The following is a 25,623-nucleotide window of genomic DNA, read 5'->3' on the forward strand; positions in this document are numbered from 1 at the left end:
CAGGGAAGCTCAGACAAAGCCCACTCACAGCCAGCTGCCCTCCAAGGCAAAAGGAACGCCCCAAGGTGCTCCCTGGCTGCCCCCAAGCACAACAATGGCTTCGGTAGGGAGTCCAAAATGTCTCCCCGACACCAAAATCAGGAGGAACATGTGCTACAGCTCCTGCTGAGGCACACACACTACAATGCACTGCTCCATGGCACAAGAAATCCACAGGACGTACTCAGCATCGTCAGGCACGGCTCCTCGCTCTGCTGGCTCTGCTGGCTCTGCTGGCTGGAGGGGGGCGATCTGTTCCCGCTCCAGAGAGGGAGCAGAGAGGAGGCGCTCTCGGAGGATGCTGCTGCAGCGGCGGCTTCAATGGCAGAGTCCTGGTCCATCTGGGACAAGAAATTTGTTTGTGTCAGAAATGTGACTGGCAGAGGTGCCCCAGGCAGCACATTTCAAAGGCATGCCTTTAGGAACAACACTGGTGTTAGGCTGCAAGCTGAGCTCTCAACTCTTCCACCTCAAGTCAAACCCAAACAAGCAGTCAGAGACCACAGCTTGTCACAGCCGTAGTAGAGATGGTGAAAGGGAAAGAACAATTTAAAATTTCATCCCGTTCTGTGGCCTGCATTCACCATGGAAAGGAACTACTTGTTCAGAATGCACGTGGGTCAGCATGTTCACCAGAACCAACCCCTCAATAAACAGAGTGGGCACTAAGAAGCCAGCAGAAATACACTCACAGGATTGCTGGCCCACCAGCCCAAGCACTGGCTTTGCTGCCCAGAGCAGCAAAGCTGAGATTCAGAGGCCCAGTAAGGGTGGTGCTGGCCAGCTGCAATGCAGCCCACCGAGCATGGCAGTCAGAGGCCTTGCCCCCATTCCCCTGCTGCTCTGCAGGGGAAAGGTGAGAAGAGCAGAGGCCTTGCCCTTGTTGCATGACTGCAGTGCTTCCTGCCCTTTCACTCACCTGCCTTTGTCCTGCCAGCCTGTACTGCAGCTGGATCTTGCACATCCTTTCCATTTCTTCTTTGTGCCTCTCCTCCGCTGCCTTCATCATCCTCCAAGCTTCTTGCAGCTCTGCCTGCATCTTATCCTGCATATTCTGTCAAGAAAAGTCTTCCTAGCACCTGCCATCACACTCAGGCTTCTCCTTTCCAAGTCTCATAGGCACTTCCATTCGGCTTCTCCACCCAGCTCTCCCCCTTCCATCCCAACTTCCTGGTGCTCAGTGCTGGAAGCTGCCAGGCTCTGTGCTCCCAGTGCCTGCAGTAAGGAAAGGGGAGACCTTGCCTCCCTTTTCTTGAGACCTCTTGTTCATGCCCCCATCACTGCCCTTCCCTCGGCACCTGCCTAGTCAGCCTCACCTGCCCATTCGCCCGCTCCTCATTCAGCTGCTGCCTCAACTGCTCCAGCTGCTGCCGGCTTTGGTTTAGCTCCTTTTGCAGCCGGCACACCTTGGCAAAGACAGCAGCCTTCTGACCCTGGAGCTGCACAGAAACCAAGACAAGAGGCCTTTCAACGTCCCACACACCACTTGTGTGACAACCAAGATTGATGTGCGCACGCTTTGTGAAAGAATTTTGTTCTCCTTCTCATGTTTACCAAGGGTCACCTAAGAGGCCGTCCCACCCAGACAGACAGTGTCCAGAGAAGCAGTGCCCATAAGGAGCCAAGAGGAGTCCAAAGCAACACACAAACTCTCTTTTCACACTCTCTGCTGCCTCTTGACCGGCTCTGGTTCGTATCTTTTCTTATTCAGGTTGCCTGATGGCAACATCCTGCGTCATCTCAAGCAGCCTTTCCTCCTGCCCCCTCTGTACCTCTGCCAGGAAGCTTTCCCATTCCTCCAGCATCGCCTGTGCCTCCAAGCGCTGTCCTTCCAGACGTCTCTTCTGATGAGAGGAAGAGTCACTTCCAGATGAAGTCCCAGCCGTGCTCCCCAAAGAAACAAAGGACAGCTTCATCCATCCCAAAAGTTCCCCACCTGAAGAGTGCCCAGTAGTGGCTTTGTGCCCTCCAGCACTTCTAACCAGAAACTTTGGAGGAGGGTCGGCAGGTGGAAGCAAAGGAGATTCCACCTTCCTTCCCCACTCTGACAGCTGCCTGTTTCCTAGCCCCTCTTCTTCCTTCTCTCAGAAGCTCTGCTCTCCAAGTCCCCCGGCCCTTTGATCAAGGAAAAACTGCAGGTGGACTGCAGGATGGGGAGGAGGCCAGCACCCCGATTCCCTAGTCACAAGACAGGCCAGCAGCTGAAATACCAGCAACACAGGGCCTCTTGTGTATGCTTGGAGCCCAAAGGGGAGACTCTCTGTCCACTGTGGAAGGACAGAAAGCAGGGAACCCACTTGCTGGAACTGCAGAGTGCAGCAAGCTCAGCAGCCATCTGCTGCATGGCACGAGGCTGTGGGGAAGATCCTTCGCTGACATGCTTTGGGTGCTGACACCCAGCTCTCTGGGGAACTTGGCTTAGGCCCGACCTGAAACCGTGGCTGCATGTACTGTCCCTACACCATCCACTTGGTCTACACAGGCTTTCTCGTAGGAGCCCTTGAAGCCCTCTGCTGCCTGGCCCAGCCATGTGTAGCCTACAGCAGATGCTTGCAGCCATGTGGCTCAGGCTGCTCTTCTGCTAAGCCAGCCCAAAAAGCTTGCCTGAAAACTTCAGGGGCGTATTGTTGCTTACCATTTCTTGCTGGAGCTTCCTTTTTTCCTCTTCATGTGCACATTGCCAGTGTCTGAGAGCCTTGCTGCACTGCTCTTCTGCCCAGCGGAGCTGTTGAGCCATTTCTTCACAGTGCTGCTTGCTCAAAGATCTTACAGCTTGCAGCTCCTGACGAAGGCCCTTCACATCCTCTGCAAACATGACGAACGGCAACAGTCAGACATGACACAAGCAGAGGACTCTAGTGACCTCAATGCCTTTCAGTTTCAGGCAAGGAGGGACCTGCCCTCAGTTCCTTCCCTCCTCAGAAACCCTGTGGACAGAGCTGGCTTGGGAGCAACTGCACTAGGCAGGGCCATCAGCAGCAACAAAGTGCGCGAGGCTCTCACCGAGTATGGCCTCCTGGGCCCGTGTGGCTGTGCGCACTTGGGCTTCCAGACGGCTCCTGGTGATCTCCAGCTCCGACACGTGCCGCTGAGCCTCCAGCAGGCTGCTTTGCAGGCTCTCCTTCTCTGACCTACAAGATGAAGATGAAGAGAAATTGTTCCTGCCACACAGGGGCAGTTCTGGAAAAGAGCCTGCATGGAAACTCAGCTACAGCAAGATTGTTTCTGCCGCTTAAAATAGCAAAGCCGGCCCCTGCAGGTGGTTGGCCAGCTTTTCCTCCTGACCTAGCCCAGCACAGAAAGGCCAGCTGAGTTGGATCTCGGCAGTCAAAGCTCAAATTGCTCTTGCCAGACATATCCCTTCATGGGTGGCTGTGCCCACAGTGTCTCTGCCAACAAGCAAAAGCCCAGCCTCTGCTCACAGCCCTGAGCTGCTCAGCACTTCCAAGTCACTCTGCAGGGGGACAGAAGCCAGTGTTCTCCTGGCTGACTCCTCAATACTATCTACTATCAATAGTGTATCTACTATCAATAGTAAATACACTATTCCTAGTGTATCTAGAGATACTTTATTTACCAGATGCTCCCAAAGTTAAAGGGACTATAGGAATGCAGGGAAGGATATATGAAAGCTCCAGCTCCTAGCAGCATGAGTCAGAACGCAGAACTAGGTTTTTAACTGAATCAGAACTATCTTGGAGGAGGGATGGCAGCTACCCTGCCATTTAAATTACTTGATCTTCAAGAAGAAGAATGCTTGCTCCCTTGATTTTTGGCAAACCAAACCAGCAGGGCCCAAATGTCTTGACACTCCTTATTAAGGGACCAGCCAAAGGATCTTGACAGGTTACAGAGTTTGGTGGACAAGTGAGCAAGAATCAGTGCTCAGCAAGAATCCCCAGACACTGTTGAGAAGCCACAAGACCTTTCCCTTCTTCTACTGCTGCTTCTGCAGGACCTCTAGGTCCTGCACTATAATTCACAAGAATGAGCTCAGAAGGGTCTCCAGATTTTCAGCAGAACCCTCCAGCTTTCACCTGAAGCATTAGCACCCTACTGAAGCCATTCACATGTAAGAGCCTTCAGTTCTGAAAATGGCATGTCCAACTACTTGGCCAAGAAAGACTGGTGTTCAGATGCACCAAAAGAGAAATCAAAACCAGAGGGAAATTCCCGGTTTCAGCAAACATCTACACAGTTTCCTTAGCACTCATGTACGTGCCAAGATGGCTTGATTTGCACTTGGCGCAGGAATGTGCAAGGGGTCCCAGGCGGGCACCCAAAAGAGCTTTGCTGGCTTGAGCTGTCAGAAAAGTGACATTCAGGTCATAGTATCCTTTCTTCTCATGTCTCTTCACTTCTCTGTCTGAGAAACATTTGCAGCGCACACAGGAGGCAGTAAACCCTGACTTAAGGCTCACCACCTTTGTCATTCCAGACCTTCAGTAATGTCCCACCCAGGCGCTCCTCCCTGCCTTTACCTGGCCTCTACCAGCTGCTCTGAAAGGCCTCGCAGGTCCCGCTCCATGGCTGTCAGTCGGGCTTGCAGGGCAGCCTTCTCTTGTGCCTGCGCTGCTTTCTCTCTGCACACCTGGGGCAGTGTGTGCCCTTGGCGAGAGAACTCCTGGAGCAGCTTCTCCCGACCCCTGCGGGCTGGACGCTGCCGGCGGCAAACCTGCAAGCAGAGGTGGCACCGTTTTTCAAGAGGAACAACAACAAGACAGTCTCGCTCTTGGCTTGCTGCCAGAAGCAGCATTCAAAGGTGCCTTGCTAGGGGCAGCTCCCTGTCCCTCAAGTGCTGCCTAGGAATAAGGTGAGCATACTTTTGGCACTGCCAGAGGAACCTCTTCCTTCAGCAGGTCCCTCGGAAGCTGCGGCTCTTCTGCTCTCTCTGCTGCCACTTCCAACGCCCTCTCTCGTGAGGAGTGACGCCCGCTCTCAAATGCAGCCAGCTCCTTCCATCTACGATAAGGGCACAGACAAACAAGCCTTTCATTGCAACACAGTCTCCCTGCAAGACCAGGACTACATAGCATGGCCCACACAGGGCAGTCTCCGAGGCTTCCAACAGCCCTCTAAATCCACCTCAAGAGGATGCTGGAGATCCCTCTCTTGACCAACATCTCTCTTTGTCATTTCTGCAGGTGAAAGAGTCACCAGTGAGGAAGTCAAAAAAGCTTCCAGAAGGCACAAAACATTTCCAGAAAGCTCAGGCACTCTCAGCTGAACAGCTTCCTTCCTGCTAGGTCTTATGCTCCTCTCTGACAGAGTGGATACGGGACGTGCAAAAGTCCTGCTTTGGCTACCAGAGGCTTGGTAAGTCCAGATGGGCACTCCCACAATGACTCTTGCTTTCACTAGTGCAACAAGGGAAGAGCCTGCAAGCTATAGCCTGGAAAGGAGCTATGTACAGATTTCCAATCCAATCATCAAAGGATCCCAAGATGAATTAGTGTGGCAGGGATTCCAGGAAGCCTCTAGGCCCATCTTCAGCTCCAAGCACTTGGGGGCAGCTATGGCATCTGGACAAGACTGCTCAAGATTCTATCCAGCTGGGGCTTTCAAATTTCCAAGGGCGGAATCTGCACAAGCTCCTTGAGGGGCTTGTTCTGCTGCCTCTGCAGTTCAAAGCTTTTCTGTCCATAAACCCAGCCTGAACCTCCCTTGCTTTTACTCTGGTCCACTTCAGCAGACTTTTTGTCAAGGTTTGAGAAGCGAGTCCCAGGAGGCAGCTGTGCTGGAGGTGTGTTGGCAGCCAGACCTGCCCACGGGTTGCCTTCCCCCGTCTATGCTGAGCAAGTCAAACAATGAGAAAGCCAACTTTCCTCTTTGACTCTGGGCCTCCTAAACCCAGCAATGCCTACCCCTGCTCAGAGGAAGCGAGAAAGCTTAACACACACCTGAACTCCTGGGCACTGCACACTCGATCTGTGCTCTGCTCCCGCTCCGCCTTCCCAGCCTGGGCCGAGGAGTCCTGAGAGGCAAGAACCTCTCCTAGCGGGGCCTGCACGGAATGGGCAGGGAAAAAACACAAACAAGCAATAAGGAGCAGGGCAGCTGGCTCCTGAGAGCTGCAAGAAGCTGTGAGCGCACACACAGCTCACCTGAAGACAAAAGCTGTTGTGTGGGGAATTTTATGGTGGTAACCAACTAACTCTGTGTTGGCAAGTCCCCGCAGCATTGGTGGCTCCTCTGTTCCCCACAGGCTGTGAACTGTGCCTTGGGACTTCTCTCTCTGCTGGCAGCAGGGAGCCTGCACAGACACTGTGCAAAACAGGGCTCACTTTCTGACCAGTAGCACTAAAGAACATCATGCTACCGCTTTTTTGACACCAAGGCAAGGTCACAGTCCCTGTCAGAATGGCAGGAAAATGATGCCTGCATGTGAGAGTTCTGACCCCATTTCCCACGTGTCAGTGGCTGGGCTGAAGTGCTAGGTCATGGCAGGACTCCAGCCCTGACTACCTTCAGCCACAAAGGGCAAGTGCTGCCTGCTCAGAAACTTGCAGCTCTGCACTGCACCAAAGCTTTGCACTGAAGCAACCAAAGCTGCCACTGATTGCTGCGGGATGCTCAGGTCCTGGACTGACAACATGTGGAGGTTTGTTGTCCTTGGCCTCCCCTTTAGCCTCTGGAGGAAGAGAGCGAGCCAGAGCAGGTTCTGCTGCTGCTGCTGTGGTGCTCTGCAGACAAACAGCAGCGCGAGGGACAGGGAATAAGCTGTCATAGGGAACCTTATTTCTCATGAGCTCCATCACCAGTGCTCCTAGTGAGAAGCCATGATATTCAATACAAGTGGGATCCTCAGTCACTAAAACTCATTTCAAGTGGGCTGATGAGACTAATGTTTCAACAGGACTGCATATGCTTCTAAAGGAGATATTTCAGGCAGGCCACAATCAGCATGCAGCCTTCTGTCTCCAGAACTTGACTTTCATTAGTTTAAACCTCTTTGATGGAAAAGGAGGCAACTGATGGAATCCTTTTGGTAGTGCTCATGCAGACGTGGACTGATGTGGACTTTCTTTCGGCCTGCCAGCCTGGCACTCAACTACAACAGGCCAAGCCCACAGCTTGCTCCACCATCCTCAGGCGCCAGGAATGTCAAGGGTGCCCGTCCCACTCACCGAACCGTAGACTTGACTCCTTCCACCTCTGAGGCGACCTGCCGGGGGCAAGGGAAAACAAACCAGGTGCTGTTAGAAAACTGCTGGTGCCGATGATCCCACAGAACCAGGCTTCCCAAGCAGAGAGCATTTTCCTTTCACAACCTCCCTGCCAGGAGTACCAGTTCTGTAGCACAGCAAGCAAGACTGCAGGCCAGTACCCCAGGCTTTGTCTACCTTTTGCTCTGCTTTGCCACTAAGAAACTAGAAACTCTGGGCCGGGAAGATGCAAATTGCTCCTCAGCAGTCAGCGCCTACATTGGAGCTCATTGTCCACCCTACATCTAAAGCAGCTTACTTCTCCTCTCTTTCCTGGACTTGCTTTTTCTTTTTGGAAATTGCATGCAGCATGTCCCACGTGGTTGCTGTAGACAATTCCCCACAAAAGCTTCTGCCAAAGCCCTCTTGGCACTTGCAGCTTTGTTTAAACACAGCACAGGCCCAGCTCTGGACTTCAGGAGCCCACACAATTTGCTCAGCAGTTTGCCCTACAGTGCAAAGGCAAGGCCTCTTGTAGCACACAGAGGGCATCCAGTTAGACAAGCACATTCTTTAAGGAGGGAATGCAGAAAAACGATGCCTTCCTTAAGTTCCTTAGAGAACCGCACAGTTTTTAGAAGGATGCCTGCAAAACTCTCTGCTTTGTGGAAGTTTTCCACACCCTGGTTGGCAATGGCCAAACCACCCCCACCCTGTTGGTATTTTTGAGCTTTTGTGAAGGGGGTTTCAAGTTTATCTTGGACCCTCCATTGTTCTGATTTGGTTTTAAATAAACGAGAGCCTTTTTCATTTCTTTCTGGAATCTGGCCTTGTTCATTCATAACATCTTTTGGGAGCTCATCCGGGACAGGCCACGTCCTGAAGCGGTCCGGGGTACCCTGAGACCTGGGGGACGCGTCCAGCCATTTTTTTTCGGCTGCCAGAGCTTGGACTATGTCAGACCGCGAAAGGAAACGCGCCTATTCTCGAGGCCAGAGGGAACACAACAGCTCAAAAAGGTAAGCCCTCCGAGAGGGAGCGGGGCTCGCCTTACCCCTGAGTAACGTGAGTGGGGTTTTAGGCATAGGGGGTGCAAAGTGCATGATTGTGAATGAGATGGGGGCTGTAAATACAGATCTCCAAAGCGAATGAAGCGCATGTTGTGGTCGAGTGAGTGTACCTCTATGGAGCCCCAGGAGTAGGGGAGACGAGGAGTACCCTACCTATAGCCACCCTTACCCGTGCAGGCTCCCGTTCCTCCGGTGATTGGAGGCTCCAAGGGGTGGTTTGAGCCCGTGGCCCGAGTTGTTCCCCCTTGATCTAGGACCCCAGTTGAAGGGGGTCATAGAGGGGGGCACACCCGATACCCTGAACTAGGATCCCAGTTGAAGGGGGTCATAGGGGTATTCAGGGGCGGTTAGAGGTGGGCCGCCGTCTGCGGAAGGGCCCTTCCAGTCACCAGGACTGCAGGGGAGGTTAGAACCAGCCCAGGTTAGGGTGGATTTTTCTTTTTGTGGTTAAAATCGGAATATCTAGGCAGTGAGATTTAGGGGTGAGGGAGGACCAAAAGTCCCCTGACCGCTCCTTAGAGATTTTGTGTGAAAGGCCGAGTGACGGGCATTTTGAGTTTTCGTGTTGAGTGACAGGTCAAGTGACGGGCATTTTGAATTTTTGCGTTGATAGGCCGAGGGGCGGCCATTTTGAGTTTCCGTGTTGAGTGACAGGCCGAGGGGCGGCCATTTTGAGTTTCCGTGTTGAGTGACAGGCCGAGGGGCGGCCATTTTGAGTTTCTGTGTTGAGTGACAGGCCGAGGGGCGGCCATTTTGAGTTTCCGTGTTGAGTGATAGACCGAGTGATGGCCTTTTTGAGTTTTTGTGAGGTAATATTTTATATAGTGAAACGAGGAGAGAAATACTGATATTAGTTATTATTAAAAGTACTGTAGTTTTTGGAATCACCATCTTTAATTAAAACTCCTAATTGTTAATTCCCCTACCCTCAATACCCCTTAATATTTAACTTCATTTCTAAAAGACTATTTTATTTCTTTATTTAGTTATTTCTATTTCGTTTCAACATTATGGTACATACTGCCATTTTAAATTTATTACTTTATTCCCGCCATCTTTAATTTGTTTCCCACAATCCGCCATATTTTGTTTCTGCCATCTTTATTCCGATTCCCATGATTTCATTTCCCACGCTCCGTTGTACTTAATATCTTTATAGTATATATTATTTTGTTAAAAATTCAATCTCTATCTTGTTTTGTAATTTAACCTCATACCTATTTTATTGATTAATATTATTTAGGCGATTCTACTCCTACAACAGTATTAGTTGGATCGAAGAAAGTAAATTAGTTTACAAATACCTGAAAGTATGGGACAGTGTGCTGGAAAGAATACTAGTAAGAAAGGGAAAGAAAAGGAGACTTTCAAAAGGATAACACCTGACAGTCCATTAGGAAAAATGTTAGATAGTTGGGATGCTAAAGAGGAAATAAGGAAATTGGATAGAATAAAGACGATAAGATAGTGTACTGAGATATGGCCCAAAGAGAAAACAGCAGAGGGACCTGTCAATTGTCCTTGGTACAGGACGGAAGAAAGATGGTTATGTGTAGCCTTAAATAGATAATGTTAACACCAGGGTAGAACCTTGCCAACAAGAAATCAAATATGCTAGATGTTGGATGGAGAAAGAAAAACAAGAAGAGGAAATAAAAGTATATAAAGTTTCTAAAGAAAAAGAGAAAGAGATAAACGAGTTACCAGAAAGAAAGTGGGATCCATTAGAACACCTTCCTCCTCCTCCTCCCCCTCTGATCCTATAGACTATCTTCTGTTGCCTCCTCCTCTGATTCCTCCCACAAACTATTTACCTCCTCCTCCAGAATTGTACCCTACAATACCCCCATTAGAGGAGACTATAAAACAAACTGTAACATCAGCTCCTACAAGGGTGACAAAATCGCCTCAACCCTTAGATTCGAGTCAACATATTATTGATACCCCTTCCCCTGTGTCATCTCCCCTCCCAATAATGTCGGAACCTATGCAATTGCATTCAAGTTCTCCTTCAGTTTTACAAAGTGCCTCTAGTTCTACAGCGTCAGCTACCAATAATACTCCAAGTACCCCTATCCTAATTATAGCTGCTACAACTTTTCAAAATCCCCCTTTTTATTTTCCCCCCATATTTCAACCCTTATCTCAAAATACCTCTTCCCCTGTTTTAGGCCCCGGAACAATAAATACTCCTTTTTATGTATCCCCTATACATCAATATCCTAATAGTCAAATACAGGAGGAACATCTAATACCAAAGGGCCAAGGAAAAAAGACAGTTTTCTGCTGCAAAAGTAGAGAGGAAAATAAATTAAAGGAAAAAAATGAACAAGTACAGGGTCACCCATATAACACGAGATACCAGGCAAAGAAAATACAAGAAGGCCTTGAAAAGACTGAAAGGTTGTTCTCTCTAAGAGAGGTACCTATGGGGGGAGCCAGAGGAGGCACTGGATTTGTAAATGCACCATTAACAGCATCCGAAGTTAGGAATTTTATAAAGGAGATTAAACCCCTATTTGAAGATCCAATAGGTATCTCACAACAGCTAGATCAATTCTTAGGACCCAATATATATATGTGGGAAGAATTAAACTCAATCTTAGAAATACTATTTTCCTCAGGGGAGATACAAATGATTAGAGCAGCAGGAATGAAGATTTGGGAAAGAGAAAATCGAGGGGGGGCTGGGGGAGAAGACAAAATGCCGCTTACTACGCCTAACTGGGATCCAAATCAGGAGGAAGGAAGGGCAAGTATGAGACAGTATAGAACATTAATAATAAGAGGGATACGAGAGGCACTACCTACGACCAACAATGCCAAATTAGCTTTTGACAGCCAGCAAGAAGGGGAAGAGTCACCTCGTGCTTGGCTAGAAAGATTGAAAAGGAACTTTCAGTTGTATTCAAGTGTGGACCCGGACAGTCTGGAAGGACAAGTACTAGTTAAAATACAGTTTGTAACAAAAGCATGAGTAGACATCAGGAGGAAGTTAGAAAACTTGGATGATTGGCAAGAGAAAGGAATGAATGAATTATTAAGAGAGGCACAGAAAGTATATTTGAGAAGGGATGAAGAAAAGACAAGGACCAAGGCAAAGATCATGGTTGCAGCAGCAAGGGAAAGTGTAGGACTTGGAGGTAATGAACCAACTGGAGAAGGAAAAGACAGGTATATTGGGCCTAGAGGAAGTGAATTTAGAAAACCAGTAATCAGAAAAGGTGAGCATAATAAAGAAGGGAGACTACCTTGGGCGGAGGTTATATGTTTTTACTGCGGAGAGAAGGGACACACAAGAAATTTCTGTAAGAGAAGAATAGATGAAGCTATATCGCGAGAACAAGACACCCCACAGGAAGACACATGAGTTACACACTATAAAATTATTGTAAGTTAAAAATACAGAATTGTTATGTAAAATGTTCAAGTGAAAGTTATTAATGTTTTATTAATGGAATTAATATTTAAAAGGGGAAAGTGTAAATTGTAAAAATATATGGTAATCTTTAGTATCTCTTGCTGCAGATCCAACGATCCAAGAAAAGATAGAGCATTCTCTCATGCCTCTAGCAATTTGGCCCTAGAAGACAGAAGAAACAAGTTGATACAAAAGGGAAGTAAACTCCTGCAATAGTAACAGGGTAAGGATATCAAGTTAGTAAGAAAGGAGTCGGGGGCAAGACCTGATCAAGTTACACTCTTGCCACAAAGAGTCGCTGATCCTCGGAGGAGGGGAGACGTGACTGGGAGAGTGGCTTGTACCAGACCCCCATTCATATGTTTCCTCCTGCTTATGATCATCAATAAAGGAAAAGTGTTATTACCCTTTATATACAGGAGAATCTCGGACTGCCCCCCTCAGAACCCACACTAACCCGAGTATTACTTGTACCAACTTTTTGTCAAAACCAGCCTGCATAGAGGACAGCAAAAGAGATTGGCTATTCAAAAATATAGGGAATTTCAAACAAAAATTGTTGAGGGAATGCCCTATGAAGGAGAAAGGGATCTGTTCTGAAAGAAAACCTACTAAAGAAAAAGTGAAACATGGGACTTATGAACCTTATGAGATTTAATAAAAGAAAAGGAAAAAAAGGGAGTGATTAAAAAGGGACCAGAAATACAGACCCTGGGAGGGAAAAACCTGTTCCTTGAACTAGCAGAGAAAATAAGCCATGAATTTAACATTTCTAATTGTTGGATTTGTGGAGACACCCGTATGGCTGAAATCTGGCCATGGGAAGGGATTCCCATGAGTCCACAGAATATACTCAAGATTTTAGATAAAGAAGGATCCGAAAGAGACAACAGACCTGAGGAGGAAGTATGGAACCTGAGATCTGAGATGATTGAGGAAGACTGTCTTTAGAGAAAAAGTTTGGAGTACACCATATATTTGGTCGTTAAGAGAACTGTTATCAACTCCCTCGAATTCAGCCTTAAAACTGGAAGAAAAGATGAAAATACTAAAGACATGTTACTGCTACAGGAACGAGGAGATGAAACTAATCCAGAGAAAGAAACTACTGAATCAGCCATATAAATATACAAGAGCTACCAAAGACTCAGACAACTATATACAATTGAAGAAGAAACTGTTTAAAAACTGCCAAAAGGACTATTTTGAATGTTTTGACGCGAGCTAAAGCTCAATCAAAGTTTTCGAGGGGGGTCTGCTCATTTGCCCCCACCAAATCCTAGACCTCTTCCCCACCCACAACAAATGCTCTCCTTTTCAGAACCCAACAAAACCAAGTCCATAACACTTTGGCTGCTGGGAAACATGCAAGGTCAGATTCCCCCATGGAAATGGCTTTTAAATCTCCATCCTGCCCACAGTGCATACTGCACTGTACTCCATTATTCAGTCATTTGCTGCACTCTCCTTTCTGGCCTGCAGGAACTTAGTAGATTGATCCTGCTTTTCCTGAGCTAACTTGGTCTTTTCCTTTCTGCATGGCACAGCTTTCAGAACTGCAAACTCCATGTCTGCTGGGGACGGCTGCAAGCACCAAACGGGGCAAAGGGTACAAAGTGCAGGTTCCGTGCAATTCTCCTCTGTCATTTTGTTCTAGAAGTGCCCACAACATGCCACAGGAAGGAGCAAACAGGTGCCAATGCCACGGGTAAAAGCAGAAGGCCGCAGGTCAAGAACAGCAGTTCAGCTCCATTTGCAAGGCAGGTGAGAGCTGCAGATGCTGGAGGCCTGCCAAGCTGCCTGCTCTTGTCTTGCTGCTGAAACCCTGAACTGCAGTGCTCTTGAGGACAACACTTGGACCTAAATCCCACTGGAATCAGCATTTAATGGAGGGATATTCCCAGCGGGAAAATTCCAGCAAGCTGAAGATTCTGGATGAAGGGGTGAATGTGATTTTGAGCTCAGCTGGCCTGCAATGGCAAGGTGCTGGACAGGAAGGTAAGCGGCACAAAGCGCCCTCATGTCCTATTCCTGCATCTCTCTGGGAACCAGAGGAATCCTGCCTCCGCCACTGAGGAGCTCAGCCTGGGAACTAATGCTTCCTTTCTGGTTTGGCTTTTGTAGTGTTTTCTTTTGGACAGCAGCTATTTGCAACATCAGCTGAGCCTGCCCGCAGCCTGGCTGACTGGATCCTGTCAGCAAAGGCATTGCAGCAAGTCTGGAGAGGAGGCCGCGCTGCTTGAGGAGCCTCTGTGCCCTGCCAGCTCAGCGCAGGAGTGGCAATCAGAAGGCCTAAATGCTGCACTGCCTGGGAACATTCCCTTGCTGCTCAGCCTGCTCTTAAGCTGTCCCCAGCCCTGGCACTGTCAAGTGCCCTGGCGCCGTGCCTTGAGGCCGGACAGTGCCGTCGGTGCCTTCGCAGCTGCCCGAGGCTCTCCCCCATCACGGAGGGGCCCCGCCCCGCCCCGGGCGCCCCCTGGCGGCTGCCCCGCCCCGCCCGGCCCGCGCAGGGCCGCTCCCCTCCTATGGCGCCCCCGAGCGGCCGCCGCCCCTCACTGCAGGCTCGGAGGTGGCGTCGGGCTCTGCTGCGCGGCCCGTCCCTGGTCTCCCTCCTTTCCGAGAGAGAGGAAGACTTCAGAGGAGGCGTTTCCCAACTGTGTCCCTCTGCTTTACTTTTTGGGGGCAGCAACTCTGCCCTGAAGGGTGCCCTAGTATGTCCATAAGTGCTGGAGCAGGAAAAGTCCCCTTCCTTCTCTCACCAGCTGTCATTACTGCCTCCAAAGCACCGCCCAGCTCTGGAAGGAGAAACAGCCCCTGGCACAGTGGTGCCATCCCTGCCCAGCTGGGGCTCCCTGGCAGCAGCAGCAGCAGCAGCAGCAGCAGCATCTCTTGCCTTGGCTTCAGCTGCCGAAAACTCTGTAAAACTTCAGTGTCCACATCAGTAGGAATAAAGGGATCATGGTCAGTTTTCAAATTTTCCATTTCAGAGGCTTTAATCAGATAAAAGTTGAGATCTTCAGACAGAAGATTGCTTGCCTATTGCAGCCAGGGTGAAATATCCCATTCAGAAGCACTCCTGGAACTGTCTAATGGGTCTCCTGAGCCTGTCTGAAGTTTGTTTTAAAGACACAGAATTCAAAGTCTTTCAAAATTTTTTATTTCCCCTTAGGAGAGCTGGTGATAGAGTTCCGGAGAAAGAAGGTGCCCCATTCAGACAGAGATGCATGTCCCAGAGCACTTGAAGGGCGGTCGGGGGCCGTTCCTGGAGCCGGGCCGAGCGCCGCCAGCCGCGTTTGGGCTGCAGGGAAGGCGCAGGTGGCCCTGCAGGGGTGAAACCGGCTGGGTTCTCTGCTGGGGCGCGGCAGCTTCAGCAGCGCCTACAAGGGGGCGTGCCTGGCACACCGCGCCCTGGTGAGAGGGGGCCTGGCGGGGGGCAGTTGAGGGTGAGGGGGGAAGAGGATGGGTCTCGGCGGAGCAGGCAGCAAGCTCAGCCCGCTGCTCTCCTTGGCTAGCAGGTGGCCATCAAATTGTGCCATGGGACTGCACTCATCACTGGGGTGAACTGGTGCGGGAGTGGGGTCAGCAGCAGAAAACGGGATGTGCTGTGTGGAGAGATAAAATGTAAGAAAATAAAGGTAGTGCAGAAGGTAGTTTCACACCTGGGGGGTTGAAGCTGTACTAATCACCAAAAGCGTGCCCTTAATAAGCCACCGCTCTATCCAATAGGAAGAATGCTACAAAAGAGTTTGTTAGCTGTGCTGTGAAGAGAGTTGTGGGCTGTGAAGAAGAAAGAGTCAGTGCTGTGAAGAGCTGCCCATGAGAAATCACTGAGAAAGTATGAGAGCTTTCCATTAAGATGACAACAGTGCTGGGTGGGGTAAGGCGAGGACGGGCAGAGTGGAAGCCACCAGGACGCCTCGAGGGAGAGCAGAGTCAGATTAGTGGAGGGCACAGAGCATCCCAGGCTGGCTGAGGGCTTCCAGACCCTTGATACAGCATCGGCCCCACTGATGGCATCGTGGTCTTCCTGCAGCCCAACAGCACCTGCATGCCTTTAGAGATCGAGCTGCTGCACAAGGGGTCCACTGGGTTGCATGGTGCTGTCATGCTCCTGGATTGTTTTGAGCTCTGCCAAAAACTTCTTGTTGGTGATGGAGGAAGGAAATCTTCCACCTAGCTTGCAGGATTCTGGGAATTTTCTTCTGAGTCTGGCTCTGAGATGGCATTGGAGAAAGTAATCCTGAAGTTCTCCTGGTCATCTGCTCCGCTTCTGCGATGGATTCACTGCAAGTTTCCGTTCCTTTTCATTTGAAAAGCACCTCGAGTGGAGGCTTGCATGGTGTGGGCCCATGTGATCTGTAGAAGGAATAGTAGAAGTCATGAAACAGTCATGAAACAAGAGCAGTATGAAACCAGCCCCAAAGCCAATCAATTTCTCTGAAGTATTTGGACTCCAATGACTGCTGACAAGGCAGGAGTCTAAAGGCAATCTAGGAAGTCAAGTATTCTGATCAGTTTAACCAGACTAGCACACACGCAGTACACTGCTCCATGGGACAAAGAATCTACAGGATGTTCCCAGCAGCTTCAGGCACCTCCTCGGCAGCCTGACATCCAGCCCTCTCCCCAGCTCTAGACTGGCTCTGCAGGTGGCTTCCTGTGGGAGCTCCCTCCTCCTGAGACACAGTTCTGGCCTTTCCATTCTCTTCAGGCCTGCAATGCCTCTCCTGCCTTCCTCAAATCTGCACATCAGCAGTGACTTTGTGCCCTCCAGCAATGCTGTCCTAAGCTGAAATTTAGAAGGAGGATCAGCAGATGGCAGAAAAGGAGATGGCACCTTCTTTTCCCACTCTTGCCTCAGGCTGCCTGTTTCCTGGGCCCTCTCTCTTCAGGATTTCTGCCTGTTCTCAGAGGCTCCGTTCTCTACGTGCTGAAGTGGTCCCTGTCATCTCCTCTGCTTCCTGCATTACTTTGCTGCAGGGATGACAGCAATCAGGCTCTCAGAAGAGGCTGAAGAGAGGCTCCGCTAGCTTGAGAAATGGATGCTGCCCAAAGGGAAAAAGAAACCAAAGCAACCAAATTAAACGAGATAAAGGAAAAGGAACCATTATTTTCCAAACTGTGCTTTGAGCTGGGTCAAGGTGGGTTCCTCTAGCGCCCACAAGCTCACAGACACAAGCGGCAGAGCGCAGATGGACTCAGCTCTGGCTTGCAAGGAGAGCAGTGTCTGCCTTGGCATGCCCCCCTCCTCCTGGGCTGGCTGGCATCTTCCTTCCCAGCAGGGAGAGCTGAGGAAGTGGCACGGTCCCCAGCTGCCTGGCTGCCACAAAACGTGGCAGCAAAACCGCAGCGGTTCTCATCTACTTGAGCGGGCCAGGCCGCACGTGGGGCTGGCACAAATCCTGCTCAGCTGTCCCCATTTGGCTGGCAGAATCCTCTAAGAGTGGGGCAGGAAGGACAAGCCGGGTGGCCTCTGTTGTTCACAGTCAGTCCCCACAAAGCCCCCACCTTCCCACAGACCAATCTAAAAGTGCTTGGCAGGGACTGCTTTTGTTGTGTGCCTCAAGCCCCCCACTGCAGGCCTCCTTCCCCAGCACTGCAATACTTTGGTTCCTTTGCTACCAGGTAAACCTGAATACACCAGCCGAGAGCAAGAGAGGGCCTCAGCAATGACCAGAAGGTGGGAGCTCTCCTCTGAGGAACCGCAGTGAGAATTGGGCTTGTTTAGCCTGCAGAAGGGTAAGGTGTCCCAAGGAGAGCCGTCAATATTTGAAGGGGCTTAGAAGAAAGATGGGGACACATCTATTAGCAGGGCCAATTGCAAGAGAACAAGGGAGAGTGCTTTTAAACTAAAAGAGAGTCAATTCAGATAGGCTCTAAGGAAGAACCTTGTTATGAGGAGAGTGTTGAAACCCTGGCACTGGCTGTCCAGAGAACTGGGAGATGCCCTGCCACTGGCAACATTCAGGGTCAGGTGCGCTGGGGCTCTGAGCAGCCTGATCTGTTTGAAGATGTCTTTGCCAGTGGCAGGGGGTTTGTACTAAATGACCTTCACCGGTCCCTTCTAACCTCAACTAGTCTTGGATCCTACTTGGTTCTCTTTTGAAAAGCAGCCAGAGGGACATTACTCTGTGGGGGACCCATCTGATGGCCTAGGGTTTGGAGGAGGAGCAAGCCCTGACAGGGAACAGCTGGTTGGCCTGCAGCCCCTTTGCCTCGTACCTGCAGAAGTTCCTTGGCAGAGGCTCGCCTGTCCGCATCCATCTGCAGGCAGCAGCCCAGAAATTCACACAAGCCAGAGGGTAGCTTGAGCTCATGCAGATCTGGTACTCCCTGCTTGCCTATCAGATCTTTAGCCTGAGGTGAAAGGAAACACGAGACCCTGCGTGATTCTTCCGTATCCTTCAGTGCTCACCTAGACGCCATCTTTTATTAGGCTCCAGTCTGCAGTGGCAATTTCTTGCCGAGCAGATGGTCAGAGATGAGCCTTCTCTCCCAAAAGTAAAAAGGCCCCAGTGCAGCCCCAGCTTTTCCAAGGGGCAACAGGTCTTGCCTTGACAGCTGATGTGAGCGCCAGGGACATTTTTAGAAGTGGGCCTTCTTGGAACTCCTCCAAGCTCTGGGGATGGGATTTAGTCTACGGGAGACAGACTAGAAGGGCAGTGGTATCTGAGCATATTTGCACCTTACCCTGTCACTGCTCTCCCAAACATAAGGAGCCTCTCCTTTGGCCATTTCTATTCCCACGATGCCAAGGGACCAGGTGTCCACTTTGGGGCCGTATGGCTCTCCTCTCGCCACCTCGGGTGCCATCCAGCAAGTTGTCCCCACCGTCGACCTCCGCTTACTCTGCTCAGGGCTGAGCAGAGCGCAGAGGCCAAAATCAGCTGAGGAGAAAAACAAACACTGCTTCAAGTAGGAAACCAAGGAAAAGAGTTCCTCACTCTAAGTCTCAGAATGTCGAGCTGAATCTAGCTGGAGAAGCAGCGGTGCTTTCTTTCTTCAGGGATGCAGCCAAGGAAACTTGGAATTGTCCATTTAACAAACCCACCACCATTCTCAGGGTGGTGGCTTTTCCTCATTTCCACAAAAGTTTTCCATTGTAACCTCCCTCCCACTGGAATGGACAGACACAAACCAAAGTTACTCTTGCTACTTGTTGCTTTTTAGACTCCCAGCAGCCTACAGCTGTGCCCTGAGCAAGAATACCCACCCAACTTGACGGAGCCATCCCGGCCCAGAAGGATGTTGTCGCTTTTGATGTCTCTGTGGATCACCCGGTTGGCATGAAGGAAAGCCAGGCCTTTCAGGCACTGAGAGAGAAAAAAAGAAACAGGAGGCCAAAAGTTAGCCTGATCTGATTGCATCACGTGCAAAAGGAAAGTGCTCCTGAAGATTCACAGACCTCAAAGGAGCAGTGAGTGCTGGCAAGAGGAAGAGCTTGCTGCTGCAACCCTGGGAGAGCAGGATCTTTCTAAGGGAAGGCCTATTATCTTTGAGGGGGGAACAGACTGTCCCCTGCAAAGCCACTCAGAATGACCGCTGCTGCAGCAGATGCGCGCTCGCCATTCAGGGGACAAACAACGGTGTGCCAAAAGAGGAAAAGTCCCTGCCTCGGCTACCAAGGGCATCGCTGTTGAGCGGGAGACTGGAGGAAAAGGGCTGTAAGGCTGCCTGGACAGCCAATTTGAAAGTCATTTCAAGTCATTTATCAGTTTTCAGCAGCAAGCACTGTGGTGGGTGCCATGCCCTCCTTTGAAGCTGTAACCCAAAGAGAGATAAGTCTCTGCCCTTGCTGTTGATTTATAACTCAGACAGCAGCATCTTTGAGTTTACAGGCAAAAAAGGCAATACAGAAATGTTCTGGGCAAAGGCTTGGAGGGGCAAAGGACAGAACGGAAAATAAAAGTTTAACAGAGACAGAGAGTTTACCAAAAGTAAGTAAGTGTAAAGAGCCGGCTATAGTAAGGGCAGGGACACTGGCAGGCAGTTCAGACCAGATGCTCTTTCTTTGGGGCACAAGAGCTGCACAGCAAGAAAGCTCTGAACATGGAATCACTCACTTAGCAGCACTGGCAAAGGATGAGGCTGTCCAAGGCACCCCAGGCACAAGCAGGATCCCTTACCTCCTGACAGACCGTTGCCATGTGTCCTACAGCCAGCCTTTGCTTGCTGACCACTTTTGCTAAAGAGCCTCCATCCATGTACTCCAGCACCAGCCAGACAGCCTCACTGACAAGGTAGCTGGAAGATGAAAACAACAGAGTGGAGCTGAATGTGCACAGCTAAAGGGCTCTATGGAAGAAAAGACTACAGCTGAGTTTTGCTTCCAGGTCACTGGTAAATGCAGACGGAATAAAATGAAGACACTCTCCACCAAGGCTATGCAGGGCTGGCAACCTGTGCCACGTAAACGCACAGCCGTGGGAAAGGAGACGGCTTATGTGGCAAGCAGGGGAAAAGGGCAGTTTTGTGATAGCAAAGACAAATCTGGAAGCAGACACATCCCAGCAGCTGCTTCACCATCTTCATCCACAAATTGCACCATTAACTCCAGCAGCAAGGAGACACAGTTTTCACAGCTTTTGCACAGGGCAGGCGGAGGTGCAGCACTGCCGACACCCTTTGGAAAACCTTGCAGAAAGGACAGTCACAAACAGGAAAAACAATTTCAAACCCGGCAAATGATGTGTCTCCTAGCCTAGTCTTTTGGCATGCAAGACAAGAGAAAACTGTGGGACCAGCACAAGTGAAATCATTTCCGTGATGCTGTCTCAGCACTTCTCCTCTGACACTGGGAAAAAGAAATCAGGCCCCAAAAGAGGAAAAGAACATGCAGCAAGTGAACATACAAGCTGCTGGATTAGTAAGAGAGGTAGGTTTCTGAGAACAATCTCAAAGCTGTTTATGCCAGGAACCATTCTTGGGTACTATCTCCTCCCATGCCTCCTCTAGGTGTGGATTGATGTTAAGAGCAATATCAATTTCTGCCACTCAGCAAAGAGCTTTGAAACCTTTGCCTTGCATGTATGGAAACTGACATTCCCCTAAAAATACCAGAACTACTTACCTTTCTAGGTAGGTGACAATATTGGGGTTGATCATTTCCCTCATGACCAGGATTTCTTTCAAGACTTCCTCGCAGCCCTGGTACTGGAGATCAATTTCCTTTAAGGCCACCTAGGATGATGTTGAAAGCCGTTAGCAACAGACATTACAAGGGCCTCTTTCTCCGTGCACTCACAGGCCAGGAAGCCTTGTCTCCTGGGTAAAAAGAGGCTCTAAACCATCAGCTACAACGTGCTAATTGCACTCTCGGCCCTTGCAGACTCCTCAACTAGACCTTGTTGATCACTACTCTTATCATTTACAGGTGTTTTGCAAGCCAAAGTGCTTTTTGCTTCTGTGAAAAGACCTGCTGAAAAGAAGTTAGCATTTCTAGGGGTTTTGATCAGTGCTTCAGAAACTGCTGCCATTCTTGATTGTGCTCCAAAGTCAATACACAAATACATTACAGAGAAAAAAATGTCTGAAAAAGAACTCCAAAGCCTCTCAAAGGAAAGTTACCATCCTAGCACATCCTAACTTCTTCAGATTGGATTTTGCATCTTTGAAGAACATTCTTGAACAGGGTTTAGACATGTAATTATTGAGTGGGTTAAAAAATGAATAATCCTTTCTGTGGACCACTATGGATGCACTCCAGGTGATAAGCAGGGCTTGGGGCTTTCAGATTCCTTGTAGACATCCCTCCAAGTGCAGCTGCTGAGTACAGCACTGCCGGTGGATAAGGAGCTAGCAGGAAGATGGAGTTGTTTTCTCTGAGAGCCAGAAATGAGAATTCCGGACTCTGAACGTTTAGCCCCAAGGAGCAGTGGGACTCTCCAAGACACCAGCATGTCAGTTCAGTACAAATAACATCTCTGTAATGGAATGTCAGCCACAAAGGACCAACACACGGTGGTATGATTTAAGGCTCTTCATCAACTCCTTCTCACTGATCTGTGCGCGCATGTGTGTGTGTGGGACCCAGGTTCCCTAGGACTGAAACACAAAGCTGCACTCCAGACAAGATCTCTCCTCTTTTAGGACTTTTCCAAGTGTTCCTCATGATGGGAAACAGTGGGAAATCCTATCTGTGTCTGAACAGAGGCTCAAGAGGAATTGGGCCAGAATGACAGCTGCTGCCATCAGCTAATCTCTGCACACTTATCCAGTAAGTCCAAGATGGCATGGCCTTCTTGGAAAGACACCACTGCCTTCCTCACATTCATTCAGAATGCAAGTCAAAGTCTGTCCAAAATGCCTTTTGCAGCCCGCCTCTAGACAGCCTTTGCAGCAAAGCCAGGTAACACAAAGCTCTGGCCACAGATCACATCACAAGAGAAAGCGCTCAGGAGCTGCAAAACTGGCATGGGCTATTGGCACTTACCGCTCGTCCTGTGGCAGCGTCCAAGGCCTTATAAACAGTTCCAAAACCCCTAGGAACAGAACAGTGGCAAGAAAAGAGAAGCTGTTCATTGCTGAGAAGCAAAAGGCAGTCCAGGCAGGAGCTCTCTGCTGCCTGCAGTTTCCCAAAAACACCAGCCTTTGTCTACTCTTCAGGCAACACTACGGCAGCCCAGCAGCCCTCTGCCATGCAACTTATCCAAGAGCAAAGCTGGGTCCAACAGGAAGAAAAAGGGCTGCTACAAACCACAAATGTACACACAAGATTATGGATGTGAGGGTTTTCTTTTCCTCTTCTTTTTAATGCTTGTGCCTGTGGTGCGCCTTTCCAGGCAATGAAGCACACAGTCCTGTTGGACTCAGAGCTCTCTTTTGATTCTGCCTACCAAACTCAGGCAGCACTACATAAGCCTTTCTTATTGTTCTGACCACTGAAAATTGTGTTCAGCAAGATATTGGAAAGAAATGCTACTCTCTGACAGCTCTCAGGTGGCAAGATGCTGCTCTCTCCGTTTTTTCTTCCTTCAGTAGTGTGGCCGTATTACTTTGAATCATGCAAAAACATGTCTCCTGGGAAAAGAAGCAAACTGGTGCCTCTCACTTGAGGGACAGGCAAGACATTGAGTGCCAGCATCCAGTTATCTTTGATGATGCCTTGTGATCAGTACTGAGACAGGGACAATCTAAAGCCAGGGTCTGAAGATGCTCGCAGCTTGCCTGACTTCCTTCTTGATATTACACCAGCCATACACGTAACCCGTGGTTCTGGAGGAGTAAGCGTGGCTGCACTCACCCTCTTGCAATTACTTTCCATCCAGTGTATTTCTTTTCTGGGTCTTCCACGCTCACCACACTCCCTGAAAGAAAGAAAATGCAAGAAGCAAACTTCAAAACAGAGATCCTGACTTCCAGGAGACCTGAATCTCAGCTCCACTTTCTGGGCCTCAGAGCAATTTATGGTCAGTTAGCAAACAATAATGGCAACAAGAACAACAACAAGAGCAGCCCCAGTAAGACAGACAGCTGTGTAACACACATGGCCTGCACCGAGTCTGATTCTGCACACTCCTTTGAACTGGAGACTAGGCCAACGGAGAAACCATCAGAGCAGACCGAGAGCAGAAAGGAACTGGCACCATGGCAAGTGGTTGTCATCTGCAAAGGGGAGGGAGGGCCGAAAAATCAGGAGCCTTCATCTTCTTGATGTTAACGCTCCCTTGTGAGATTCAACAAGAGTTTTCTTACTTCTGAAATTTCAATGCACCCTGGGATCTGGGATGGATTTTTATCGACGGCTGCTTTTTGCAGAGCAGAAAGAACATTGCAAAGTGAAACCCAGGAGAGAAGGGGACCTTCTCTACCTCCCTGCCGTTTGCCTAAAGAATGCCTTGACATTTTTCGAGAACAACAGCTCATGCTATGAGCAAGAACAAAGGCTGTAAGAATTAGGACCCTGTTCATTTATGACCAGGCAAAGTTCTGCAGATGACTTTGCCCATTCCCCATTTAGTGAAGAACTACAACTCCTTGTCTTCGGCCTGGGCTGCAGCAGTCCCTAGCACTGCACTCGGGCCCTTGAACAGCACCCACGTGCCCCATCTTCCCAAAGGGCACGGCCCAGATGGCGAACAAGGACCGCGCCGCTCCTCCGGCGCTGCCGTGACACCGACAGCTGCACAAATGAGATGCTGATCCTGTCACGAGTGCAGGCAAAGCTGCAGCAACGGGGTGGCTGCTGAAACCTCACAGCTAAGGAAGGCCCCAGCCCCTGCAGTCACAGCAGCTGTCAGTGGCAGGGCAGGTGTGACAAAAAGCTTGGCAAAGCCCACGAATGGCCACTGACAGGCACTGTGAAGAAGCCAGAGCCAGACTGAGCACTGTTACAAGCTGTTGACTCCACTCAAGACAGAACATGGGTTTCATTGAGTTCAGAGCCAAGGAGGAGTAGATCTATTCTCCTTTCGTCCCAACAGCTGATGGCAGACACTGAGCAAACTGGGTTTTGTTCTATACCCGACCTCTTATTCTCTGACAGCACTGCATTGGCAGCTACCAGGAGTTGCAAGGAGCAACTCAGTTGCTCTGCAGAGTCACCAAGGCCTTGCTGTGCTTTCCTAGAGTGCAGGGATTGAGGCCAATGCTTGGTATTCCAAGAGTATTTACCGGCTGGGCTTTAGCTGTGACAAAGTGCCTGGTACCGGAGGAACATGCAGCAAAGGGGCTGCAGGCTTCCTCCTGAGAATTGCCTGCAGGGCCCTGCCACATAGATGTGTCTCTTTGATGCAAATCCCTAAGCATACAGCTAAAATATCCAAGTAAGATTGGAAAAAAGAAAAAATGGTGTTTTCCTTCCTTTGGTGCACTTTGAAAACACCTCTTCCTCTCTGATTGCTAAGGATTCTTGTAAGAATACAATTTTTTAACATTTGGGATGTGCTAAAAAGACCCTGTTCCTCTCTTATTTTTGCTATCACCTGATGCTCCTCCCAAGGAGCTAACAAAAATGTAGAATTTTTATCCAAGCAAACTGTAGAAGGAGTAGCAGAAGTGATAGCAGTCATGCAAACATCACCATTATGAAACCAGCGTCACAACCAAACAATTGCTCTGAACTATTTTGTCTCCAAATGCAGTCTAAAGGCAATCTGGGAAGCCAACTATTCTGATCAATATGGCCAGACTAGCACACACATGTTGACTCTGGCATTGGCTAGGTTGCAGCTTTCTGCCCTGCTTTTGCCTTTACTGCACAGGGAAGCTCAGGCAAAGCCCACCCAGAGCCAGCTGCCCTCCAAGGCAAAAGGAACGCCCCAAGGTGCTCCTTGGCTGCCCCCAAGCACAACAATGGCTTCGGTAGGGAGTCCAAAATGTCTCCCCGACACCAAAGTCAGGAGGAACATGTGCTACAGCTCCTGCTGAGGCACACACACTACAATGCACTGCTCCATGGCACAAGAAATCCACAGGACGTACTCAGCATCGTCAGGCACGGCTCCTCGCTCTGCTGGCTCTGCTGGCTCTGCTGGCTGGAGGGGGGCGATCTGTTCCCGCTCCAGAGAGGGAGCAGAGAGGAGGCGCTCTTGGAGGATGCTGCTGCAGCGGCGGCTTCAATGGCAGAGCCTTGGTCCATCTGGGACAAGAAATTTGTTTGTGTCAGAAATGTGACTGGCAGAGGTGCCCCAGGCAGCACATTTCAAAGGCATGCCATTAGGAACAACACTGGTGTTAGGCTGCAAGCTGAGCTCTCAACTCTTCCACCTCAAGTCAAACCCAAACAAGCAGTCAGAGACCACAGCTTGTCACAGCCGTAGTAGAGATGGTGAAAGGGAAAGAACAATTTAAAATTTCATCCCGTTCCGTAGCCTGCATTCACCATGGAAAGGAACTACTTGTTCAGAATGCGCGTGGGTGAGCATGTTCACCAGAACAAACCCCTAAATAAACAAAGCGGGCACTAAGAAGCCAGCAGAAATACACTCACAGGATTGCTGGCCCACCA

Source organism: Fringilla coelebs, assembly GCF_963513975.1.
Source record: "Fringilla coelebs genome assembly, chromosome: Z".
NCBI classification, from domain to species: Eukaryota; Metazoa; Chordata; class Aves; order Passeriformes; family Fringillidae; genus Fringilla; species Fringilla coelebs.